Here is a 23,987-nt window from a genome sequence, read left to right as displayed (position 1 = left end):
CTCCCTAACAACTGTCATGACAGATACCTACCAAGATGGCTGTCAGCTCCAACGTTCCCAGAAGTGTGATGTCACACAAGAACTGTGTGTTGAGATGATCTGTGACTCATATTTGAACATTTTAAAATGAATTTTTTGTATTGACTGATTGTGGAGGAATAATTTATATTTTGTTCTCCTTTTTTTACGATAGGACTGATTCAAGAACTGAAGTTTATAGACATGAAGGCTGAGGTAGGAAGAATGATCAGGCCGAAATCATTTGATTTAATACCGTTCTTACAAACCGCTCCTTTTTCACTCAGAGATATTTGGGCTAATTTCCCCTCCAGGAATGTTAAATTGAAAGTTCATCATAAAATCTATGAAACTTCTTTATTTTAATCAGATCTTCTCCTCCCTCAGCTCACCTCAAACGAGGGCAATCTCTCATCTTCCTTTAATTCCATAGATCAATCTGAACAGAGAAGCCCAGAGTCTTACTTTTAATTTTTATTACAACCTTCTTTTTCAGTTTTCAATTAATTTTATCCAATAAATTAAAGAGGATGAGTTGAATATGTTCTCTGTTAAGAAGCACAGTTTTCTTTCTAGTTCTCCTTCCTTTGTGACGGGTTTCTAAAGACATGAGGCAGGTTTTCAGGTTTTCATGGCAACCTGAAGAAATTCAAACAAAGCAGAAAAAGTCAAAGGGAGAAATGGCCTGATAATGGAGAATTAGTTGAGCTTACACCTCTTCACATGCAGTTGTTGGAAACGTGCTAATGGAAACTCCACATGTTGTAACTTTATCACAATTACACAGAAAACCATGTAGAGGACCCACATTGGGACGAATAGCAATTAGCTCAACGTGTCGGCTTTAAAACGCCAATCATATTCAGCAATTTCTGTGGAAGTTTTCAAAACTGTAGGAGAAAATCTCTTTTATAAAGACGCCTGATGTGTCCCAAAATGTTTTTTTTCTAGTGAACCAAATGACTTGAAACTGGTCAAACTAGCTAAATTTATTTAAAACGTAAGAAATACTTTAGGAATTTCTTTGACAGAGTAGTTGAAAAAGTTTATAAAGTTAGCTTTATAAATTGCATATTTTCTCCTATTTCTAAGCAGAAGACACTTTCAGTCATTTGTGAAATTGGTTAGCATGAGCTAAAGAAGGATTAGCATGACCTTCGCTCGTCTATTTCACACACTACACTGAGATTTGTGTTTATCTTTCAATCCTGTCAAATCTTTGGTTTTTATAAGATGTTTTAACATTTTATTAGAGGTTTAGAAGCAAACATTGCTTATTTTTGAGACTATATATAACTAGTTTATCTATTCTATACATTTTTACTTCTTTGTTTAAAACATTTAATAGTATAATGAGTTGAACCATTCTGCTTATGTTTTTATGTAATTCTGCCTCAGTACCAGCTGCAGTCATTCTTTTCTGCTTTCCTGTTGATTTCTGTAAGTTTTCAAAGATAAAATCATTAGAAAAAATAAGAAAATATGAACAGGTTAAACAGAAAACTATCAATAATTACGTCTGTGTGTCTATTTATAAACATCTCTTCTCATCTGTGCTAGCATACTGTAGGATCTGATGATTTTTATTGGTTTGCCTCTGCAAATGTGCAAAAAAGAAAAAATTTTCATAATCACAGAAAAGTTCACTGCACACTGAGCTGCAACACGTTTAAACTTTAGCGATGAACCAAAGATGACACCTACTGGTTGGGTGAGGGTGTCAGTTGTTTGCTGAATCCCTCTGACTGTTTGTACAACTTTTATTTTAAAGCAAAACATTCATTCTTTTACCTTTTTGTTTTTCCTGAGCTTCGATTAGTCATGTCTAAAACGTGTTTTCTTCTGTGCACATTGTTGCTTTGCTGCAGCCGTGACTGAATTTAGGTAAACAACAGCTGTAGGAAAAATTCACAACTGCAATGTGTGTAACGACCGATTGGAAAATTCACACTAGTAACTTTATTCTCAGTCATTTTAAATAATGAAATGTCCTTTTAAAGAAAACATATTAAAAAAATTATTTAAATATTTCACAGTGTACTTATTTATTTCATGGATCTTGTGCGAGAGAGAAACAACATTAAAATATTACAGTTGTGGAGGGCAGACTATGAATAATTGCATGGTAGATTATTGCAGACTCATCCGTTTTAATGCGGTATAAATCCCTCCAGGTGAGCATTCATGTCCGGTCTGTGAGTGCAACCTGTTTCTGACCAGCTCAGTCAGGTGTGAAATGCAAATTGTCACTCCGTTAATTAAGAGCTCACCACCCTGCAGTTCTCCTTTCTGAGCTGGAATATGTGTGTGAGCGTTGCTTCCTGTGGATCCAGGCGTGTTACTGTGACCTATTGTCCCAGAAAACAGAATACTACAATACAAAATAATACATATTTTGATGCTTGTCTAGAGAAAATCTGCACATTTCTTCAGCATTCTCCGTTTTTGTTTTACCACCAAGTCTATCAGTACAAGCAACCCCCCACCTTTTTTTTTTTTGCCCTGTACATTTTTGTTTTCTCAATATGTTTGGATTTTTTTTTTGCTAATTCTCTGAAAATAACAGAGACAGTGTGTGAAATAATAACCAAAATGTGTGGAGTCGAACGTTACAACCACAAAGAGTCTGGATTGAAGAAAACTGCTGCAATGTTTTCATGCTGGTATACCATGGGCGTAGGTTTGGGTATGGACGGTCGTGACATGTCACGACCAATATTCAAGGGATATAAAATAGTCCCGACCAATTTTTGCCATATTAATTAAAAAAAAAAAACATGTATTTTTTAACAAAAACAAAATAAATAAACGAAAATCTACATTGATTAGTTTAATATTTCAATATACTACGCAGTGGTAGCATTCATTTTAAAATTCGCTGTTATGAACTATGACGACCCGCTATTGGCTCACAGGACGTGGATCTACGTTCTTTGATTGGCTGCAACAGGCGGCGGCCAGCTGGCCACACGCGGACCGGAAGCTTGGTCCATGGTGCTGACAGTGAACGCGTCTCCTTCTGAGTTTCACATTTATTATGAGTCTCCATGTCGCCACCAAAAAAGAAAAGGACGACAGACATTAGAAGTTATTTCGCTACCTCGGCTGTAAGTACAGTGAGGGGACCCATAAGTTAGATATCTATCACGCAACGCATTTGTTGTAAAGTCCGGTGTTTAGTAAGGTCAGCACTGAATGTGAGGTAGAATAGGTCTGTTAATTATGTAATATTTTTCACATAGGATGCTCAGACAGCAGAGCAGAACGATGGAGAGGTGGCTGGAGCTTCAGGGCTCCAGGTGTTGGATCTTTTTCCTGAAGTGCAAGAAGTCATTTTTTGTTCTTATCTGCAATTGTGTTTGTTGTATAATCAGTAGATCCAGAGGATATTTCTTTTGATCTTACTTGTAATGTTTGCTGAATTTTGAACAGGAAAAAGTAAAGTGTTCTTGAACTGATCTGCTGAGTATGACTGTATCCAAGTTATGGTTATGGTTGGGGGGAGGGGGTTATTAAGCCAATGTGGTGCCCCCCCCCCCCCCCCCCCCCCCCCGTCAAAAATGGTCGGTGCGGGGGGGGGGGGTCAGTAAGTTGTAAGGTCCCACCAAAACTTAGACCAAACCTACGCCCTTGTGGTATACACACCATAAATCCGCTTATTATCTCCTGTTTATTAGCTATGGCTAACAACGTTAGCAGGAGCTAACGCAAAATCAAAACAAATTGAAAGATATTGACTGAAGCATCTTTAAGTCATTGTAACAACATTCTAATATATTTGAGAAAATGTTTTGAGTTAAAAACTGAAGATCCAAACCTCATACGTTTCCAAGAAAAAAAAAACACTGAAATTTTGAGATTAATTTCACATATTTATTAGAAACAACGAGGAACTTTCTGATCTCTGAAAGTTGAACATTTTTTACTTTTGAGCTCAGAAATTGTTTTTTCCCCTAGAAATTTGCAACATTTTGAGCTGAGATCATTTTCTGGTTTCTGAGATTTTTAGTGGAAAATTGCTCCTTTTTTCTATCTATAACGGCCCTAATAAAGAATCATATTAATCAACGATATCTCTCAACAGCCCTTTTCTTCATGACTTTATTATGTATATCGTTCATAAGGTAATACTAGTTACCATTTTAAATGGTCTAAAGGAAAAACATTAGCATGATCAAGTTGTTTGTTTCAGCTGATTATTTTTTTACACTTCATCGATCATTTGGTGACTTTCTTTTAAAAAATGAAACAAACGAATAGAAATGCTATGCAGTCCATCACTGAGAGGAACACCTGGTCACCTAACATGTTTTAAAGATTTATTTTTGTGCTTGCTGTTCCAGCTCATCTTTGCATTGCACATCGCTTTGTAAATAACTTATTTTGTTCAGCCGTCAGGTTGTGTTTGAGGACTGTTGGCTTCGGTTAGTAGAGGCCTCCCCCCACCCCAAGCTCTGTGTCTCCTGCCAATAGCTAATTGATTTGGCTCCATCCTGACTGCTCTACTTACTCAAGTGGTTAATTAACTTTACTTTTAATTCGCTTCCACGCAGCGCTCGGGTAAAGCATAGAGCTGACACCGGCTGAATGCGAGGACTCATTCGGTTTTTGTCCGACAGAGCGAACAAAGATGGCCCTTCAGGTTGTAAACCGGCCTGAAAGGCTTGAGAGGCTGCTCATATATTTATGCACACTCATTTGTTCCTTTACTTCTTGCTCTATTTTCCTCCCGTAATTATTCTTTTGACTTGCCCTATTCTTTAAAACTGTTGGCCCATTCTTCCAGCAGCTTTTAAGGTTGTTTAAATGTGCATCAACTGTTATTTAATTACCATCGACTGCATCTACATGAGGTTAATGAGGTTCTTGATTAATTGCAATTATTCTGAAATTACTTCACAGGCGCTGAGATGTCCAACTTTCAAAAGTCTCTCAACTCAGCTGGAACAAAAGCTCCTTTCTTCTCCCGCTGACAGTTTCAGGAGTCTAACAATGAGGAACTGAGCTGCAGAAAACAAGCCAGTGAAAAAGCCAACATGTCATAAATGAAGGCTTAAAAGCTTTAGGAACCGACACACAAAAAATCTGATGGCAAAATGGTCATTTCATTTACAATAGAAGTAAAATTTTACATATTTATTGTTCTGTTTTAATTCTTTTTTTATTCCAGCCCAAATTCAAGTATTTCAGTCTGGAGAAACTCAGATGGAGAAAAGCAGAGATTATAAAGGTTTATTGACATGGATGAATTAAAGTTCTTTGGCTCTCGGGCCCCCAAAGAAGATTTGAGCTGTGAATTTAAATAAGCTCAGATGAGCGTCCCGATTAGGGAGGATGTCTTCCCCCCGGGGCCCAACACTGCTGGTGGAGGTCAGAGACAGGATGACGGTCTGGAGAGCCGGGAGAATGCAGGTGGAGAAGGGGTGGAGTTGGGTTGAGCGCAGCATGTCGTGGGTGTGGATCCTTATAAGCGGGAGCTTGATTGGTGATTGGCCGAGGCGGGTCGAGGTCCAGTGAAGAGGTTGGTGGCGGTGAGCGTGACGCGGCAACTGGATGATGCAAGAGAGGCTGAAGAGTCTTCCAGTGTGAATTTGCGCCTTTGCTTCATTTCAGTCCAGAATGAGTGGATTTAAAGGTCAGAACTTCAAGTAAAGAATGTTTTTCTCTTTTAAATCCTCTTCCAAGTGAGGCCAAAATGGAACATCTTTTGTTTCTATTCGAGCTTTTGACACTAAAGTCTCCGACGACGTTACTTGCTCAAAAACACACCAAACCTTTTGGGCGTCATTGTGGGACCGCTCCGTTTCTCCTCGCTCCGTTGGCCTTGTGTCTCTACTGTTCTTCGTCTTCCTCTGAACCTTTCTGACTAAACCGCTCTGGCTGAAAAAACTATTTAATAGCCCCTTCAGACATGGGTGTTCATCAGTCAAAAGAACATTTTTAAAAATACTTTTCTCACTCTGTTGGTTCAGAGATAGAGAAGCCACAGTGGGAATCGTGTCTGCTTTTCTTTCTGCACTTTTCATTATCACTGACTGCATTTCCATTACAAATGTGAACAAAACCTCTCTCAATATTCCACTAATGCAGAAAAAACTATTTTGCAATTGCATTGTTTCCTTTAAAAAAGTTATTAAAATCAGACATGAATAAGTTTGTCCATAAAAACATGTCGCGCCATCATCCTCCTACCACTTCCTGTCGTCTTCTTCATCTTTTCCTGCAGTAGTAACATCCAGTTGTTGATCGCATGACTCGTGTTGTCCAATAAATCAATTTTGATGAGCTCAAAAAAACCACCTCTTTCAAACGGCAAAACTTTTATTTAATCAAAAAACTTTTTTTTTTAAATTGCCGTGTTTTTACTAAGCAAATTTATTTTTAAAATGTCAAATTGTGCAATTATATAGTCAATAGCAGCTCAGCTCATGTCCAACAACGTGGTACTTAAAGAGTAACTAGGTCCTTGCAGATAAACAGAACAAACTGGTTCTGATGTGCTCTCGTTGTTTACATGTAATTCTGTTATACTCGCCAACATTTCGCCAAAAACTGTTTTGCTAGAAAGACCATGTCCTTTAGATAAAAGTCACTAGATTTGCTGCGTTTTTGGAGAAAAAAAGTTGAAAGACATTTGTGAAAAGTCATTAAATATACAGTATATACGTATATAAACAGCACAGACCAAAGGTTTGGACACACCTTTTAATTCACTGAGTTTCCTTTATTTTCATGACTATTGACATTGTAGATTCACACTGAAGGCATCAAAACTATGAATAACATGTGGAAATATGCACTAAACAAAAAAGTGTAAAACAACTGAAAATAGCCCTTATATTCTAGTTTCTTCAAAGTAGCAACCTTTTGCTGTGATTACTGCTTTGCACACACTCTGCATTTTCTTGATGAGCTTCAACAGGTAGTCACCTGAAATGGTTTTCACTTCATAGGTCAACCTGCCCTGTCAGGTTAATAAGTGGGATTTCTTGCCTTATAAATAGTCATGAAAATAAAGAAAACCCATTGAATTAGAAGGTGTGTCCAAACTTTTGGTCTGTACTGTATACGTATATATATATATATATATATATATATATATATATATATATATATATATATATTCAAACTTACTAAGTTAGCAACATTGCTTTCACTCCTCCCATATTCGCTCTCAGTGTCTCTTGGAACAGAACATTAAACAATGTTTTATGTGCTTTGTCCAAACAGTCCTCTGCTTTTAACCACCTTAAATCAGCTTTGTTTTTAACATTTTTAACCACCTTAAATCAGCTTTGTTTTTAACATTTTTAACCACCTTAAATCAGCTTTGTTTTTAACATTTTTAACCACGTTAAAAACAAAGGACCTGCTTTCTAGTAACAAGCTGATTTGCAAACCCAGTCATTGGTTGGACCTTTAAAAAAAGACAGCAGATTTTATTTTTTTATCTTCTTACTATGGATCTTTTTTTGTGTCTGGAATAAAGATATGATGATGATTAAATTAAAGATTCCTGTCTTACGCACACAGAGACATACATTTAATTTCTGTGACATTTAACAAGACAAACATGGAAAAAAAACCTAATTCCCCAAAACAAAGACACAATGCAGCAGGTCTGATCATATAAATGCAACTTTTCTTCTCACACTTCATAAAAATTACATTTTCACAAGAGAAAAAATTCTTTAAAAGGACAGACATCCATAATCTGATTTTACCTATATTTTAATTATTTACACAGAAATGTAAAAAAAAAAAAAATCAATGACTCATATAATGCAATAATCTGAAGAGGGAAGACAGGAAACAACCTCAACAAGGAATACAAACTATCTTTTCTTTACATTGTGTTAAATGTATAACTTGTAATTGGCTTGTTAATATTTCCCCAAACATCTACTAGGACTGTTTTATACAGAAGATTAAACAGCGGGACGCTCAGATGAGACAATATGTGGACAACACTGCCACCTTCTGGGCAACTTCATGCCTTCAGCTCCTTCTGCAGGTTGTTCTTGTTAAAAGCAAATAAATCTCATTTATCTTTTACGGATGTTTCTCACAAACACTTAGGAATGACTTATTGTGACATTTAACATTACTAATTTATCTGCATTTTTCACAATATTTATAAATATATTTTTCTTTCTTGGATTTTTTTTATCAAATAATATGCCATTGTTTTCCTCACTGATTTACACAACATGACATTACTTTGGATGTGCCATTTATCTTGAGCATCGGCCATTTCTTGTCTTCTAACACACATTATTTTTGTATTTTGGAATCCTATTGAGAATATTCCTCTTTTCTTTTTGTTATTTATCATTTAAAAGGCCAATTTCGTATCCTAAACATTTTCCAAATGCAATGTCAAGGGTTATTACATGTTAAAACAGACATTTTTGGTGAAATAATTTAATTATAAGTGTATATAAGTGTGTTCAGAGAGTAAAAGTAACTGTCATAATGTCATCTGTTATTTCCTAAATCATTTTTGTTTTGTGTAAAATATTTTTAAAATATGCAATAATATTCACAAAGCACTTTTCATCTTGACCAGAAGAGGGCAGCATTGTTCCCTTCCTGTTGTGCATCCAACTGTCCACCTTCAACTGCAGCTGATGGTGCCATTCAGTCAGAAAGTAAAGTTTCCACACTTTAATTGAATGTTTCTGAAGAGCTTGGAGTATTTTTGCATCACTGAAACGTGACACCTTCCTGTAGTGTGACATCAGCTGATTAAGGAAATCACTACTTGTAACACTGCATTGTGTAATAGCATTGCAATGTGTAACAATGTAATAAAATTGGACTTCAAAATTTAATAAAACTTCATAAAATCTGCATTATGTAATAATTAAGGCTGCCAACATTAACGCATAAATGCATGCGATTAATCTGAAAATTCTAGATTTTTAAATTTTACATAATGCAGATTAATAGAACTACCTACTTTTTGAAAACAAGCATACTTTGGTGGTTTTTGATATGGGCAGTTGCCCAGGGCGGCATCCGAAAAGAGTGGGGCACCCAAGAAGTAGAAAAATATATCTTATCTGTCATTTGTTACTACTTGTATGCATGTTTATAGAATAGAATAGAATAGAAGTACTTTATTCATCCCAGCAGGGAAATTACTTCGCAGTTACAGCATAGAGACAAGACACAATAACAACTACCACTGAGTAGTAGTTGTAGATAAAATAAAAATAAAAAATAAAATATAAAATGCTATAAATTGTAAAAATATGAAAGTGAAGTTTTCCTTACTTGTTGAGGTACCAGGAGACTTATGTTACCTGGAAATTTCTACAAAATTTTTTATCTCTAAAAGTAAAAAAAAAACAACTCAAAAATTTTAAGAAAATTTTCTAGAAATGCAGTTGCTATGACAATAATAAACATGTCACAAGCTTAGAACCAGATCTCACCTGAATCCTATCAACTGTTACTCTATCACAATTTGTAAGTGCTCTCTCTCACACTCAGATAAATATCACAGATCTTTGCTGTGGTACTTAGTGCCAAACTAGCTAAATTAGCTTAGCTAATGTAGCTTTCATAAGAATGTAGCCTTCATGTAAGTTTCTACATGTACTTACTACGCCAGTCAACAGAACCTTGTTATTCAGTTGCACGTCTTTTTAAAATCTGTTTTTACATTTATTGTTCATTGATTTCAGGTTGTACACGCTCTTCGTTTTTACTGAGTAAAACTATGAACTATGTCATAGTATAGATCGGAGGCATCTTGTCCACATCGTCTTACATGTTTTCCTTCTCTGTCTCATACGGGTTGATCCTGACAGCAGCCATTTGGTTCATACATCTTTCTCTCGCACATTGGTTACAGAGTCCATATATTTTCTTTTTGTTGGTCTGGAAGCCATGGTTCATCTATTCTTTGCTTGTCTATCAAAATGGCGCAGATCCTATTCAGTCTTGTGGGAACTATGTATAGAATGTAGAGGACTGAAGTTTGACACCGTTGACAATTGTCTTCTCATGGCTGTTACCAGTAACGGACGGACGGATGTTACCTTTGATTAGAGGTCCACTTTAGCTTGTACTTGAGCTCATGATGGGAGTTTTTCTTCCTGGGATTGAGCTTTCACACACCAGAAACACACACACACACACACTTTAATGGACGGCCTCTTTAAAGGAATGTAAACATCTGGATCCTCTTTATTCACATAGAAACTGAGCATGGATTTGTTTTAATGCAAGTATTTTCATGCAATTATGAATATGATGCAAACTCATCTGTACTGTGTGTGTGTGTGTGTGTGTGTGTGTGTGTGTGTGCGTGGGTGTGGGTGTGTGCGTGTGTGTGTGTGTGCGCGGGGGGGTGCGTGTGTGTTTGTGTTGTTTTTGCCTCCACTTGTTCTCTGGTAGTTTGTTATTCCTACAGATTTCTGGTCTTCTCCTCGTGGATCCTGGTTTTAATTAGCTGCTTTTATAAGAGCCTCTTTAACCTTTTTGTTTGTTTCTTTTTAATCCCCAATTTTGAATAAAACCTTTGATATTTACTGTGTGTCACACCAGCTTGTAAATAACGAGATCTTGACTTGAGATTAGAAATTTCATTTTAAAATGACACACTGCGCAGACAGAAGATGTAAACAAACAACGGTATCACAAAATTCAAAACAGAAAGTCATTAACAGCCGGAAACATTGAGTTTTCACAGCTTTACTTACACTCAGGAACCATAAATGGCCCCTTTTCATGTGACCGCCCTGAGTATATTAAAAGTCTTATATAAACAGCTGAAAATGTGAAGTACTGCATCAACCGCATGCAGACGCTGAATCCTTAATCGCTTGACTTGGACATTTTTTGAGTCCAATAAATCTGGTGAACTTCATAGCATGAAAGATCAGAGATTTCTGATGCATCACTCTTACATTTCACAGTTCTTGCCCTTCGGAAAATGGCGTGACAAATAAATCGTGCTCCTCCCGATGCAGCGTTCATTTCAACATCATTTTAGACAGGCAGAGTGCGCAGAGGAATTTGTCATTTTACAGTTTTGATTCCAGTAAAAGTCTTAGTGTTCTGGTACTTAAAGTGATAAAACAAACCGCCTGGTGAAGTGAAAATAATACTGAGACATAATAACACATTTTCCTGGACAATAAATCGTCCCAAAAGTTATTGCAATAAACAATAGTATTGCTGTTTTGATGCTATTTTCAAGAAATATAATGGTAAAGGCATAACAATGCAGGTACACATTCTCAAAGATCAATACACTTACATTTTTTTAATGAACATTTTACACTGGAACTAGATTCTGTTGTTATTGCTGAAAATAGACAAAATATTTTTTCGGTTTTCCTCAACCGAGCAGAAAAAGCAATAAGCAAACTTAATGCCTGTCATTTAGCAAGGAAAATATACATCATTGAAGTTTTGGCTACATGATTCCATTCCTACAAAAAAACTGGTTTAGTTAAAGGTTTAATTGTTGAGTAGGTTTTTTAAAAATCACAACATTTTGGTGATTTTATTATAATAACTTGAACATTTCAAATGCTGAAAATGTTCAACTTCTGATACTCAGAAATTTCCAGGTTTTCTCTAGAAAATTTCTGAGATTATTTGCAAAATTCATGATTTTATTTTCTTTGCTAATTTTCTAATTTTCAAACATAATTTTTTTTCAGAATTTTTTTCTGATTGACCTAAAATAAATTCATGCACATTTTGCAGTTTTGGTGGTCAGAAATGCCAATGCTTTTTATTGAAACTTTCTGATATTATAAAAAATTCTCACTTTCTTCTTACACATTTTTTGACGTTCAAACAGAAATTTCCAGGTTTTTATTTATTTATTAGAAAATTCCTGAGATAAATCTCAAAATTTCTGAGTTTTTTGATGGAAATTCAGTCATCCTATTTTTATGTATAACTACAATAATACGCAGTCATAGAAACCTGATTGGGCGGGGAAAGAAAACAACAACAAATCAAGCTGTAAGACTTTCTACATTTCTACAACCATTTGTGTTACTTTTACTCATTCAGAGATTTTGTGTAAATGTTCTTTACAAAGTGGCTTCATCTCCAGGTTTCAACTACAGGGTAATAGCGCTACGTTGCATGTCAGTTTCATGTAAAATACTGATTCAGATTTTGCACATGCAGCAGACCTTTATCAAACTTAATGATGAAAAGATGAGATTTGAGTTATGCGTGGCAGGGCTGTGCCCCAGCGTAGCTTTACTTTTAACAGCGCCCCTGACCCTGACTAAGAGGAACTTCTTTGTACCGTAATTGAATTCATACAACACATGGTTACCATCTGATAGGATCTTTTCAAAGCAGCATGCACCGTAAATTATATTCTGGAAGAGAAGGGTAGGAGCATTTATGTCTCGACACTGTAGTGAAAAACAAGGAGTTTTGGATTACAGGAACCCGCTGCACCGCTAGAAACACATCAAACCCAAGTATTTAGTGCAAACTGCTCCACAAACATGCATTAATTAGTTATTTTACAGAATAAAGTTAAATATTACAAGCAGAGCGTCCAGTTCTTTAGATACAATTCAAATATGTTGCTTGCAGTCCAGGCCATTTCAGTAAAAGCCCACGTTTGTGTATTATTTCTAAAGTAAAGTGTGATGGCAACCATTTAGTTTTATTGTCACAGTTTGAGGCTTTTGTTTTCATGAAAATACTCAAACATACTAAGTAACTACAGATGAGATTTATTGGCTGTTGTGAGGATAATGGAGTAGCTGTCTGAGCAGCTTTTTAGAGGACAGAAATAGGAGGAATATTGTAGATATTACTTGAATTTGGAGGGAAATGTCTCTGTTACCTCATAAAAAGGATCAGATTCTTTTGAAGGACTCTTTGTTTGCACTGCAACAGCTAGTATTATTTTTATTTAACTATATTTATTTAATGTAGTATAAGCGCATGCTCACAGTTTGTTTTAGTCACATGTGAAGGCGGCCGACGCGCTGCACTGCGTGACCTGGCTGCATAAACACTGACGCAGGATTTTCCTGCAGCGGGAGAGAGGATGACGACGGCTCCCTGGTTTCGTCTTGCTTGTTGCTTCTTGGTTAATGTTTATAGTTGAGTGTTGCTCACCGCTAGTGCTAACTGTTGCTTGTTATATTTAATGATGCAGAAGAAGATTTTTGTTTCTGCCAAAGCAGCTCAATTCCACTTTTTTCCTCTACTATGCGTTACATTTTCCTTCAGTTTTGTTTCTGTTTTACAAATAACACTGGAATGTTGTCGATGCATACAACACACTTTGGTATTTTACTCATATTTTGAGATTTTGTATATTATGAAAACATAAACATAACCCTTTTTTAAAATAAAATAGCCTGCTGTAGTTCTATTTAGAATGAATATTAATTTTACCTAATGAGAGGATTACATTAGGTATAAAATGGCTTGTTGTTTGAAAAATGTACATTTTGAAAATGGGATCATCTTATTTTTGAAATGATAAATGGACCCACAAGTTTGGCTTCCTACTAAGAGCTAACCGCTAACTAAACCTCTACTCAAAGCACTAAAGCATTTAATTCAACCATGTTGATGTCCATCATGGACCAATGACATGTTGTAATAACTCTTTAAAGGATCAGTTAAATTGCTAATCAGTACCTACCGGAACGTTGTGCTTAAATGTGACCTCTTATGCAAAATTCTAATTTTTCATGTTTCTGTACTTCCATTTAGGTTTCTACTGTTTCTAAAACAGACCAAGCACTTAAAAAAACCACCAGCTGTTTTTTGGCAATAAGTTAAGGTTTTTTGGTGTCTGGAAAATTAGCCCACAGAATATCATAAATCAGCATGCACTGACCTTTCACCTAGTAACCCCCAGCGAAGCTCCACTGATGTTACCTAGCAACCCCAGTGGAGTTCCGCCCGTTACCTAGCAACGGAGCAAGCTGAGCTCCAGCATGCTTGCTCAGCTGGTTTTACAGTTGTAAATAAGTAAAACGACAGACAGCAGTAGACTACTCCAGCCACCCAGAGACTTTCCCATTAACCATCAACATCTTTACAGTGAACCCTCGCTATTTCGCGGTTCACCTTTCGCGGTCTCGCTGCTTCACGGATTTGCATCGTGCATTGTGTTCTACATTCTGATTGGCTAAACAGTCTCTCTGCTTCTTCTCTACCTGTGTGTCAATAACGTTGCGGTTTAATATGTACACGTATGTTAAAAAGCTTCTCAAATTTAAGTTTGCAAATTCTCTTGCAATTTCAAGAATCTTTTTGCCCAGAAGAAAAAAGAGCGACAGCAGCTACCGATAACTATGTTCTTCTCCCGAAAAAACACACCTGCACCGCGGGCTTTAGAAGAAAAAAAAAACCGCTACAGAGCGGAGTCAGGCTGCAGCGGCTCGGTCAGAACAGCAGTGAAATACACGAGAGTCACTATTTGTGCTACTGTACTTTGTTTTGTTTTTTCATAATCATTTTTCATTTTCTCCCGTTCTAATCCAACGACTTGGGTCGCGGTGGGGCGGCGCTGATCTCCGCAATTTGAAGCCTTCAGTTCGTATTGATGATTAAAATTATTATTTTACAGTACAGTAGTTATTTGTAAAAAAAAAAAAAAAAAAACGTTTATACAGTACTTTTATTTGTTAAACAAATGCTTGGGCCTTTAAAAAGGTTTTGTTCTTTCTTTTCAATGTATTACGGAGTTTTTCATTGTATAATACTTGTAAAAAAAGTAAAGGTTACTACTTCACGGATTTCGCCGATCACGGGTTCTTTTTGGAACGTGACCTCCACGAAAAACGAGGGTTCACTGATTCCTAAAAGGAAAATGGTTTAGCATACTTGTTCTGGTTAGATTTACATGTCTGTTTTCAATCCTGGAGCATCAAATGCTTCAGTTTTTCAAAGTTGATATATTTACAAGGCTTCTTTTCCCATATTTGTAGCAAATTGAAAATTAGATTAAGTTGTCATGGCGACGTGTCTTGGTGCCATGCATGAGCAGTGTTTTTCTAATTATTTCTGACTGATTTTTTAACCACAGCTGGAGAGTGTTTTGAGTTCATGCGAGAGGATTATCTTTTCACTTTTGTTCTTTCTTGCTGTTTATTGTTTACTTGCAGAAAACAAATGTCATGGATTCTGGCATTAAAGCCACGTGGCCGGAGTAAAACTAAATCTTCCTCCGTCTAAAGAACCTGTTGAAAACAAAGACAAACTTATTGGGTCAAGTGAGTCTATTTTAAGATACCTATATCAAAATGTCTGTTAAAATGTTTACAAAATGACGTCTACCATCAAATAGTAACTGAAACAGGAAGTTCCTGAGGTTCAGTGAACACAGCACTGATTACTGACCAGCCAGGCTTTACAATGAGAACAGGTGGAGTTCCAGCTCCTTCAACCCTTAATTTCTGTTTTTCTGACTAATAAGAAATTATCTCTGGGTTGATGTTTGAAAAGTTACACTGATAAAAATTATCATCAACAATTTGGGATATTTAGCCTTTCATAAGACGGGAGAAAATGAAGGATCATATTTGTACACTAAATATCCAGTTAACTAAATATTCAGTTTGTAAACTAAATATCTACCTCATGACTAAACATTTAGTTAAGATTTGGAGCTAAATATTTAGCTAAAAATCAAACATTGCGTTAGTAAGCCAAGTATTTAGCTTCCTGCTAAATATTTAGCTTCAAACTAAACATTTAGTTATGTTGAATATTTAGCTCTAAATTATTTATTTAGCAGACTTAATATTTAGCTTGTAAACTAAATATCTAGCTCACAACTAATTATTTATCTCCAAATTAAATATTTAGTTAGTAAGATAAATAATAATTAGCAAGCTAAATATTTTGCTCTAGACTTACTTAGCTTCCTGTTTATTTTTTTAAATATTATTTAAAAAAGACATCTACTGTAAATCGGCACTAAATACAAACACATTCAGACCTTAAGCAGCTCTAGAAATCTACTTAGATGGAGACATTACCCCTTAGCTTAAAAACCATTGAAAGCACACCATGAGATACCACATCTGAACAGGAGTTCCACAAGGCTCTATACTTGGACCAGTGTTATTCATTTTCTATATCATAACCTGAGAACATATTTATTCTGATGTTAACATGCAATTTTATGCCAATGACGCTGCATCATACACACATCCCAGAACAAGGCAACCTGCTGCTGATACGGTGTCTGCAGTTATGATGCTGGTACAGAACACCAATATTCTTGTTTAAATCTCAGTGTGTGCATGCAGACAGTAGGGGGCCAGCTAAAGACTTTTGCTCTCTTCACGCTCTAATCTTTTCCCACATAACATCTTACAACCTGGTTAAAAACCGAAACAATCATGTTAAAACTAGAGAGGCTGTGGACCAGTAGCTTTCGTTGCTTTTGCAGCATTGTTGGTAAGAACAATATTTCAAACTTGCCAACTCTCAAGATCTACGTGGCTTGTTTTTAAGGTTTTAATTTCACATGCCCTTCCACCATTAGAGTTTAACAGAAAGATTTAAACCCTGGACCTTCTTGCCATGAGGCAGTTACCCTTAAGCAGTTTATATGTCTAATAAAATGACCCCACTTTGGCAGCTTTATGAAATAGAAAAGCAAGAGTTTATTTCAGTATTACATCACAATTTAAGTCAAGATAATCCCGATCAGGACACTTTGCTACCCTGAAATCCTGCTGCAGCCTGTGAACAATTTGGCAGAAGAATCAAATCTGCACACTCCAGAGCTCCCGCTGCTGAAATGATCACATCAACTTAAGTTTGTTCCATCCCAAGAACAGCAGGCAGCATCTTTGTTCCTCCCCGACTCTGCTCATGTAACCTATATGTGGAGGATCTTGCGTGATGCTCCGTTGTTTCCCACTGAGATGATGGAGGCGAAGCCTGCTTTGTTGACAGCAGAGGACTCAATGGACTCTCTGATCCCTGAGCCTCACAGTATGCATCAATGTTTTTACTTTTCTCACTATTCCAGAGTTTAACTGGATTTTACGGCGGCTCATTGTCTACTGAAGGAAGAAAAATAAAAATGGAAGAGTAAATATCCGGCATAAAAACTTAGAAAAAAGTTGGAGATTAATCTCAGAAATTTTGTAGAAAAAAAAAAACTTTTGGTATTTCTGAGTTTGAAAAGTTGACATTTACTAGAAAAATATCTGAAATTATGACACTAAGTTCATAAATTTTCAAGAAAAAAACTAACATTTTCAGATTAATCTCAGACATTTTCTAGGAAAAATACTTGAAATTTTCTGAGTGAAAAGTCAAAAATTTGATTTAAGAAAACTCAGAAATTTTGAGATTAATTTCAGAAAAATTGTAGACAAAAAAATGGTAAATTTTGAGTTTCAAAAGTTGAAAATGTTTGACTTTTGGAGCTTCAAAAGCAATAAAATTCATCTCTTAAATCATAAATTTCCTAATTTTTTCCAGACAATTTCTGGGATTATGCTCAAAATTTGTTATTTTTTTCTCAACTTGAGGAGCTCAAAAAGTCTCTTTTTTTTCCAACAAAGTTTTTGGCTTTTAAACTTAGAAATGTCCAAGTTGTTTTCCAAGAAAATTTCTGACAAATTTGAAAATGTAATTTTTGTTTTGCAAATTTTTGGACTTTTGGAGGTCAAAATGTCCTTGATTTTTCTACAAAATTTCTTAGATTAATCTTACCTTTTTTTTGTGGTAATTTACTTTCTTTCTGTCTACATTGGTCCTAATTCGCCGTCATATGATTTAGGCTAAAGCCAGTCTCTACATTTTTGAACCATCTGCTTACTTTTATGCATAGTACGTGCTAAAATCTGATTTTAATTGAATGTGGATGCTTTGGTTTATGTTTGTAAATAAATCAAATTCTTAACTGTTTTCGAACTAATAGTGAAAACTGGATTTTATCACTCGAAGAGCTGTTACTCTCCTGCTTTTATTACCTGCAGATCAAACTACTGTAAAACTCTTCTTTCTGCTGCTTCTAACAAAGTTGCAAAAGATACAATTGTTCTAAAATTCACCCCAACAAACACCAGAAAGTGATTGATTTTATTTAAATGCATAATAATGAATGTTAGCAAATTGCTCATTTCTATATGTTGTCCCATAAAGCAAGCAACAGAAAATATAAACACTCATACAATAACAAATAAAAACTATTTATAGTCTTTTTTTTTTTTTGCTCTAGTGGCCTTTTATTTGAAAGTCAGGGGAAAGTAGGGTATTGAGAGAGAGGGAAGACATGAAGCCTTTTATTAAAAATGATGGAAGTGGTCCTTTATATGCAGTATATGTAAATACACTAATTTGACATTTGATTAATGTTGATTAATCTATCACCGTTATAAGTTGTTGATCGATTTCTGTGGTTTGGAGGTTGGAGCCTGAAAGGCTTAACTTTAACATTTTTAAGGAAGTCAGGCATTTCAGAGACAGATTAATGGAGGCACAGCTTCAATTTTACATCTCTGGACCAAACCTTTAAAGATTTATTGTAATGGATTTAAGCCAGGACTGCAGTTTAATTCTGCATGAATCTGCCTCACTGGACTATAACTCTTTAGAGATAATAATGGGCATCTTGTAGAAGATGCATCTTTCATGTTTGCACATTCAGGCAGAAAACAAACTGCTGATTCTTCTCCAGAAAGTATCGGTTGCAAATGTCTATGCAATAAAACGGTAAAATTGACTCCACTCCAGAGTTTTCTTGCCTTTGGGGTTCAATCCCATTTCTGGATTGATTGATAAATGTAGAAAAATAACATGTTTATGTTTTAATTACTCTAAAAAACAGCCAGGAAGCCAGAGGAGATTCAGAACCTTAGATATTTGCCTTGCATTATCCATCACTGAGATAGATTGGGCAGCTCCCATTTAGAATGAAATAACATTAAAACAGCATGAAAGCATTCAAACCACAATAATTCCATACTTTTAATGACTTCATTTTAATGTTTTCCTGTCTGGTGTGCATTTGAATTTTAGCTCGTTTAATTCTGATACCCGTAAATAGAATCCAGCGCAGCGCCTTCCTTTGAAGACGGTTGCTGAAACCGTTCTGTTAAGATCTCAGGAGTTCGTTAATGGCCAAACAGCACAGCAGGGAGGACATGGAGAAAGTTGTAAACAGGTTTAAAATCAGGTTAGGATGTAAAGCAACGCAATAGACCCCCTGTATTCACAGGATTTAGGGACAACAGCTGCAGGTGAATCACTAAAAACGCCTAAAACTGCAGATTTTATGAGTTCAAACAGCAATTAAACTCACAGCGGGAATGTCAGAAACTAACACCATCTTCCTCTTCTCCAGTCAGCGCCAGATAAATAATGGCGCTCCTAAATTTGCTGCTTCGCAGACATTACCCAGCAGCATTGCATGCTGGTGTTCCAGTTTTATTTATATTTAAGATGCTCTATGAAAAAATTCAACCTCAAATAGTCTGGAGTTAAGTTCCACAAAATTTAATTGAAATTCAAAAATACTGTATTTATCCTAAATGAGTAATAAATCAATAAATTGCATGATAAATTAAAATTAAGTCAGTCATTTCTATTTACATAATTTATTGTTTTTCTCTTTCTACCAAAACTGGTCTTCAGCCTGGTGCTCTGGACCAGCTCTTATTTTGAAGGACAATTTTGTTTTCAGAGACTTTGTAATTCACTTTACTTGTTATTTCTGTTTTATTTATTTGTTTCGGATATTTAAAATGTCTTCCGGTTCCAGTGTTAAATGTTTATTGAATTTAAAGTTTATTGATCTTTGAAAATGTCTTCTTGTGACAATAACAAATTTATTTGTTCAATAAATTGTCCCAGAATTTATTGTGATAAAAAAAATTATGTTTTGAAACCACGTTCAAGTAATATATTCATAATTGAATAATAAAGCAAAAAAATATATAAAAATCCTAACCCTACTTAGCTAACTAATTAGCGAGTTAGCCAAGTAGCTCTATTCAAAGGTCACAGAGGTCATAGTTTCCTATGGACCCTCTGCATGTTATTGTTTACATCCAGAAATTTCTTGCATGTGCACAACCCTGGAGGGCAAAAATATGATTCTATTACACATCAGCCACGGTAAAACAACTCTGTTAAAATGAAACCTGGAGATGCAGGTATTATTAATGCAGTGCAGCTCGCCACAGCAAAGGGAAAAATAAAGCAGGAAAACCGTTGAAAAGTAAGTCAAAACCGCTGGTATTCTAATTTTTTCTCGCTCTGTGTCAGCTGTGTTACTCGCAGACTCGTTGCCATAGCAACTGACAACAGCTCCATTACTGTAACAGGATTCAACACCAAAAAACACACAAACATTTCCCACAAAAAGAACAGAACATCCAGTCTGTCACAGTTGTATGTTTTCAGGTTTGATGTTTATTTTTAGATTATTAATACGTAGATTAGCTACCGCTGCTATTAGCTAAGCTAACACAGCGGTTGTTGATTAGCTAATTTAAACACCTGCTCTGCTGATGATCTCTCAGAGCTGGTGTCTGGGTTGCCTACTTAATTTTTTTGTAACTGAAACGAAACACACCAAATTCCACATCACACCTACATGTTAAGGTTCTCATTGTCAAACAAGCATAACTGACCTATTTCCCTTTCCCTCGCTATTTTTTTTCTTAATTAAAATTTTTCTCTGACCTTTTTATCTAGTCATAGTGTTGACAATTAGTAGCAGAGCATTGCGTCCTTTTTCTTTTACATATCAGGCGTACGTTTACGATTTAGCACGTTATATAGACAACTTAACAGCTAAAACCAGTTAGTCATCGGCTGGTCAGCAGCTTTTTGCCCTCCAGCGGGGAGCTGGGGGTGGGATCTTGCGCAAATAACATGAAACTGTAATGGATCCATAGAAAATTTAACAAGACAAGAAGGAAGAGAAGGGTATAAAAATAAAATCTTTCTTCTCTGTGTGTTCAAACATCTGCAACTCAGTTCCAGTAACATGAAGAGACATTCCTACTCCTTGAAGACGGGTTTTGGGCGGGGGGATAGTGATAGAGGTTTATCTTTCAAAGGAGACCAGAATTAAACTTTTTTTTACTCCACATGGTTCATGAAGACCTGCCAATTTACTCTGGCTATGTTTGTACATTTTACTGTAATTTCACCCATAATTGCAAGGAATCCTTTAAAGTCCTCTAAAAAGAAGTTCAGTTTGAGTCTTACTCACCTAGGTTTACCTCCTGAAGCGAGTGGCTAGGTACATATGGTGGCTTTTATCACTGCTGCATGCCTCTTGTATCCACAGAAAATGACCTTAGTGTTTAGACCTCTTTTAAAGCACTTGATATGAAGAGTCAGAGAATTGGAACCAGATCGGCTGTACAGTCCTCCAAGGTGCTTTTCAGATTCTGATGACACAACAAGAACAAAACAAAGACAGAACGTTTGATTAGAATTACTTCATATCCACTCTGACAGCATCTACAGGATCCTTAAAAACTACTTTGAAACCTGAAAATAGCTACTTTTTTCAGCCTCCATGCATAAACCCAGGATATTTTTCAGATTTGATTATATGTTGTTTTTTTTTGTGTCTTTGTCTTTTTTTCTGGGAATATGGTCAAAAGTTGAGGTGTCAAACATACGATGTGCAGATAACGTCTGTGTTGCCATGGCGTGCCACTAAACAGACTACAATTCACACGCATGCCCCGAGCATCTGCTGCACATTTACCCCGTGGTCATGGCCGCGTGGAGCCCCACAGCTTCTGCACTCTGAAGCGTTTCCGATCACTCCATCCTTCTCCAGCCTCTCTCCTTCTTCTGCTTCAGACCTCAACGCTAATCGGTTTAGAACATCAGAGGAGCCTATCTACTGAACATAAAGAATGTTTTTGAAGATACTCATTGAAGCAATTTAATCAGCAGTATGTTGTGCATAAATATTACCTTGTGCTCCTTTAACTGGAGGCTTTTCTCATGCTTTGTACTCTTAATGCCGCTGCAGAGGTATTTCAAAGTTTGTTGAGTTCCCAGCTGAAGAGAAGGTGAATCAATAACTCTGAACAGAAGCTGTAGTTTAAACAAAGACAATGACACCATAATTGTTACAAACAACATAAGTTAGTCATTGTTCTTGCTGTTGTCGTTATTTATTGCCTGGTGCCAGTTAAAATGTAAACAAAGTGAAAACAAATTGCAATAACATTTAAAGTAAACCATATGAGTGACTCATCACCAATTATTCTTAATTTAACTAAAAATTATAAGTCACAGAGTTTACAGTACAATAAACATCAGCATTAACCCTTACTGTGAAATAAGCAACAGCTACCATTGTGCTAATTAGCTGCTAATGTACAAAATAACATAGCATTTCCATTAGCTAGAAGCTAATTTGCCAAAAACCTTCATGTAAAACAAAAACATAACTCACCGTAGCTTCAACTCAACACACTACGTTACGCAATACTCAAAAACGCAAGTAAGAAGAAGTTTTAAGGTTAATTTATCTCACCTGCTGCAGCTGCCAGCGGCATAAACCACTTCCAGTCCGCCGTCAAGTCACTTCCGGTCCGCCATCAAGTCACTTCCGTTCCGCCATCAAGTCACTTCCGGTCCGCCATCAAGTGTGGAATAAACTGCAGTGCCCCCTAGTGGAGTAAATTCAACAATGAAATAATTTTTATTTCCTTTACTCTGTAAAATTTAACTGAATATTTCTGTCAGGGCAAGAAATTTCGATAAAAAAAATATATTTGTTATTTCAGTTGCTAAGGCAAATCAGGTTTACGGTAGTTTATTGGTTTACCAGATTTCAGCAACAAGGTAGTTCAAAGTGACTTACATAATAAAAACATAAGACAACAAGCAAACAAACAAAAAAGAAACATAGTAGTTTATACTTTTACCGCTATAAAGGAACTCAGTGTTTTACCTATAAGTAAACTTAAAATAAATTGTCTTTTGTAATTTAATTCCATGAAATTTGCCTTTGGGCAGGAATAGCTGCCACGGCAGATTCAAGGATTCCTCAAACATGTCTGGAAGAAGCAGAGAGTCACTCCAGGCATGTTTTTGATCAGAGAATAACATTTTAAAACACAAAACTCAAAAAAGTTGATTTTACATCACATCAACTTTAAAAAGCCTGGCCTACCAATTCCGATTTCGGTGGTTACCAATTTTTTTCTGTGAAATTTTGTAAATATAGCGACAGATAAGCCTGTCGCAATAAGCAATAAATCAATTAATAGTATGATAAATTAAAATGACCTCAATTTCTATTTGCATGATTTATTGTTTTTCTCTTTTTCTCACTTTCATTAGTCTCAACAAAATTATTCTTTTTGGAGAACAGTTTTATTTACAGAGGCTTCATAATTCATTTTATTTGTTGTTTCTGTTGTTTTATGTATTTTTTGTGGGGAGGGATATTTAAAATGTCTCAGTTCCAGTGTTAAACGTACATTACTTTACTGATCTGTGAGAATGTGGTTTTGCATTATTATTATATTACCATTATATTATTTAAAAATGATCTGAAAACAACATTATCATTTATTGCAATAACTTTAGGGGACAGTTTATGGTCCATGAAATTTTGTTAATGTGTTGCTAAGTTGGCAACAGTGGAGCGCAGAGATAAATAAGATTGTTTTTCCATGTACTGACCCATCACTGTTTATCCAAAATTAAGGAAATCGGAACTGATTTATTGTTGCACCCCAAACAAAACTGGAATACCTGAGAAAAACCCGAACATGCAGACAGAAACAGATTCTGATCCCACCTTGGATTTGAATCCAGGATCTGGCTGAGGTAAATCAAAAGCTGCACTTATAATATCATTACACTGCCATTCATTATCTTTAATGAAATAATATCAAAGAACACCCTAGGCGAAACCCAAAGGTGGACACGTTTCCAGCCTGTACACCATCTCTTGATCTGATCAAAGATAATCACGGTACCACAGCCCTGGAAAC

General features: G+C 35.9%; 1 long non-coding RNA gene across 1 annotated transcript; it reads right to left on the bottom strand.

The window, feature by feature from the left end:
• Positions 1-9,484: 9,484 nt before the first annotated feature.
• On the bottom strand, positions 9,485-22,732 carry LOC116709945 (uncharacterized). The gene is made up of 5 exons (XR_004337004.1): positions 22,517-22,732; positions 21,949-22,071; positions 21,734-21,871; positions 21,227-21,407; positions 9,485-10,135 (listed from the first exon to the last, which is right to left on the bottom strand). It is a non-coding gene; the product is annotated as an uncharacterized LOC116709945 (long non-coding RNA).
• Positions 22,733-23,987: the final 1,255 nt, after the last annotated feature.

This window comes from Xiphophorus hellerii, chromosome 20 (assembly GCF_003331165.1).
Source record: "Xiphophorus hellerii strain 12219 chromosome 20, Xiphophorus_hellerii-4.1, whole genome shotgun sequence".
NCBI lineage: Eukaryota > Metazoa > Chordata > Actinopteri > Cyprinodontiformes > Poeciliidae > Xiphophorus > Xiphophorus hellerii.
This window is presented reverse-complemented; position numbering and strand designations above follow the sequence as displayed.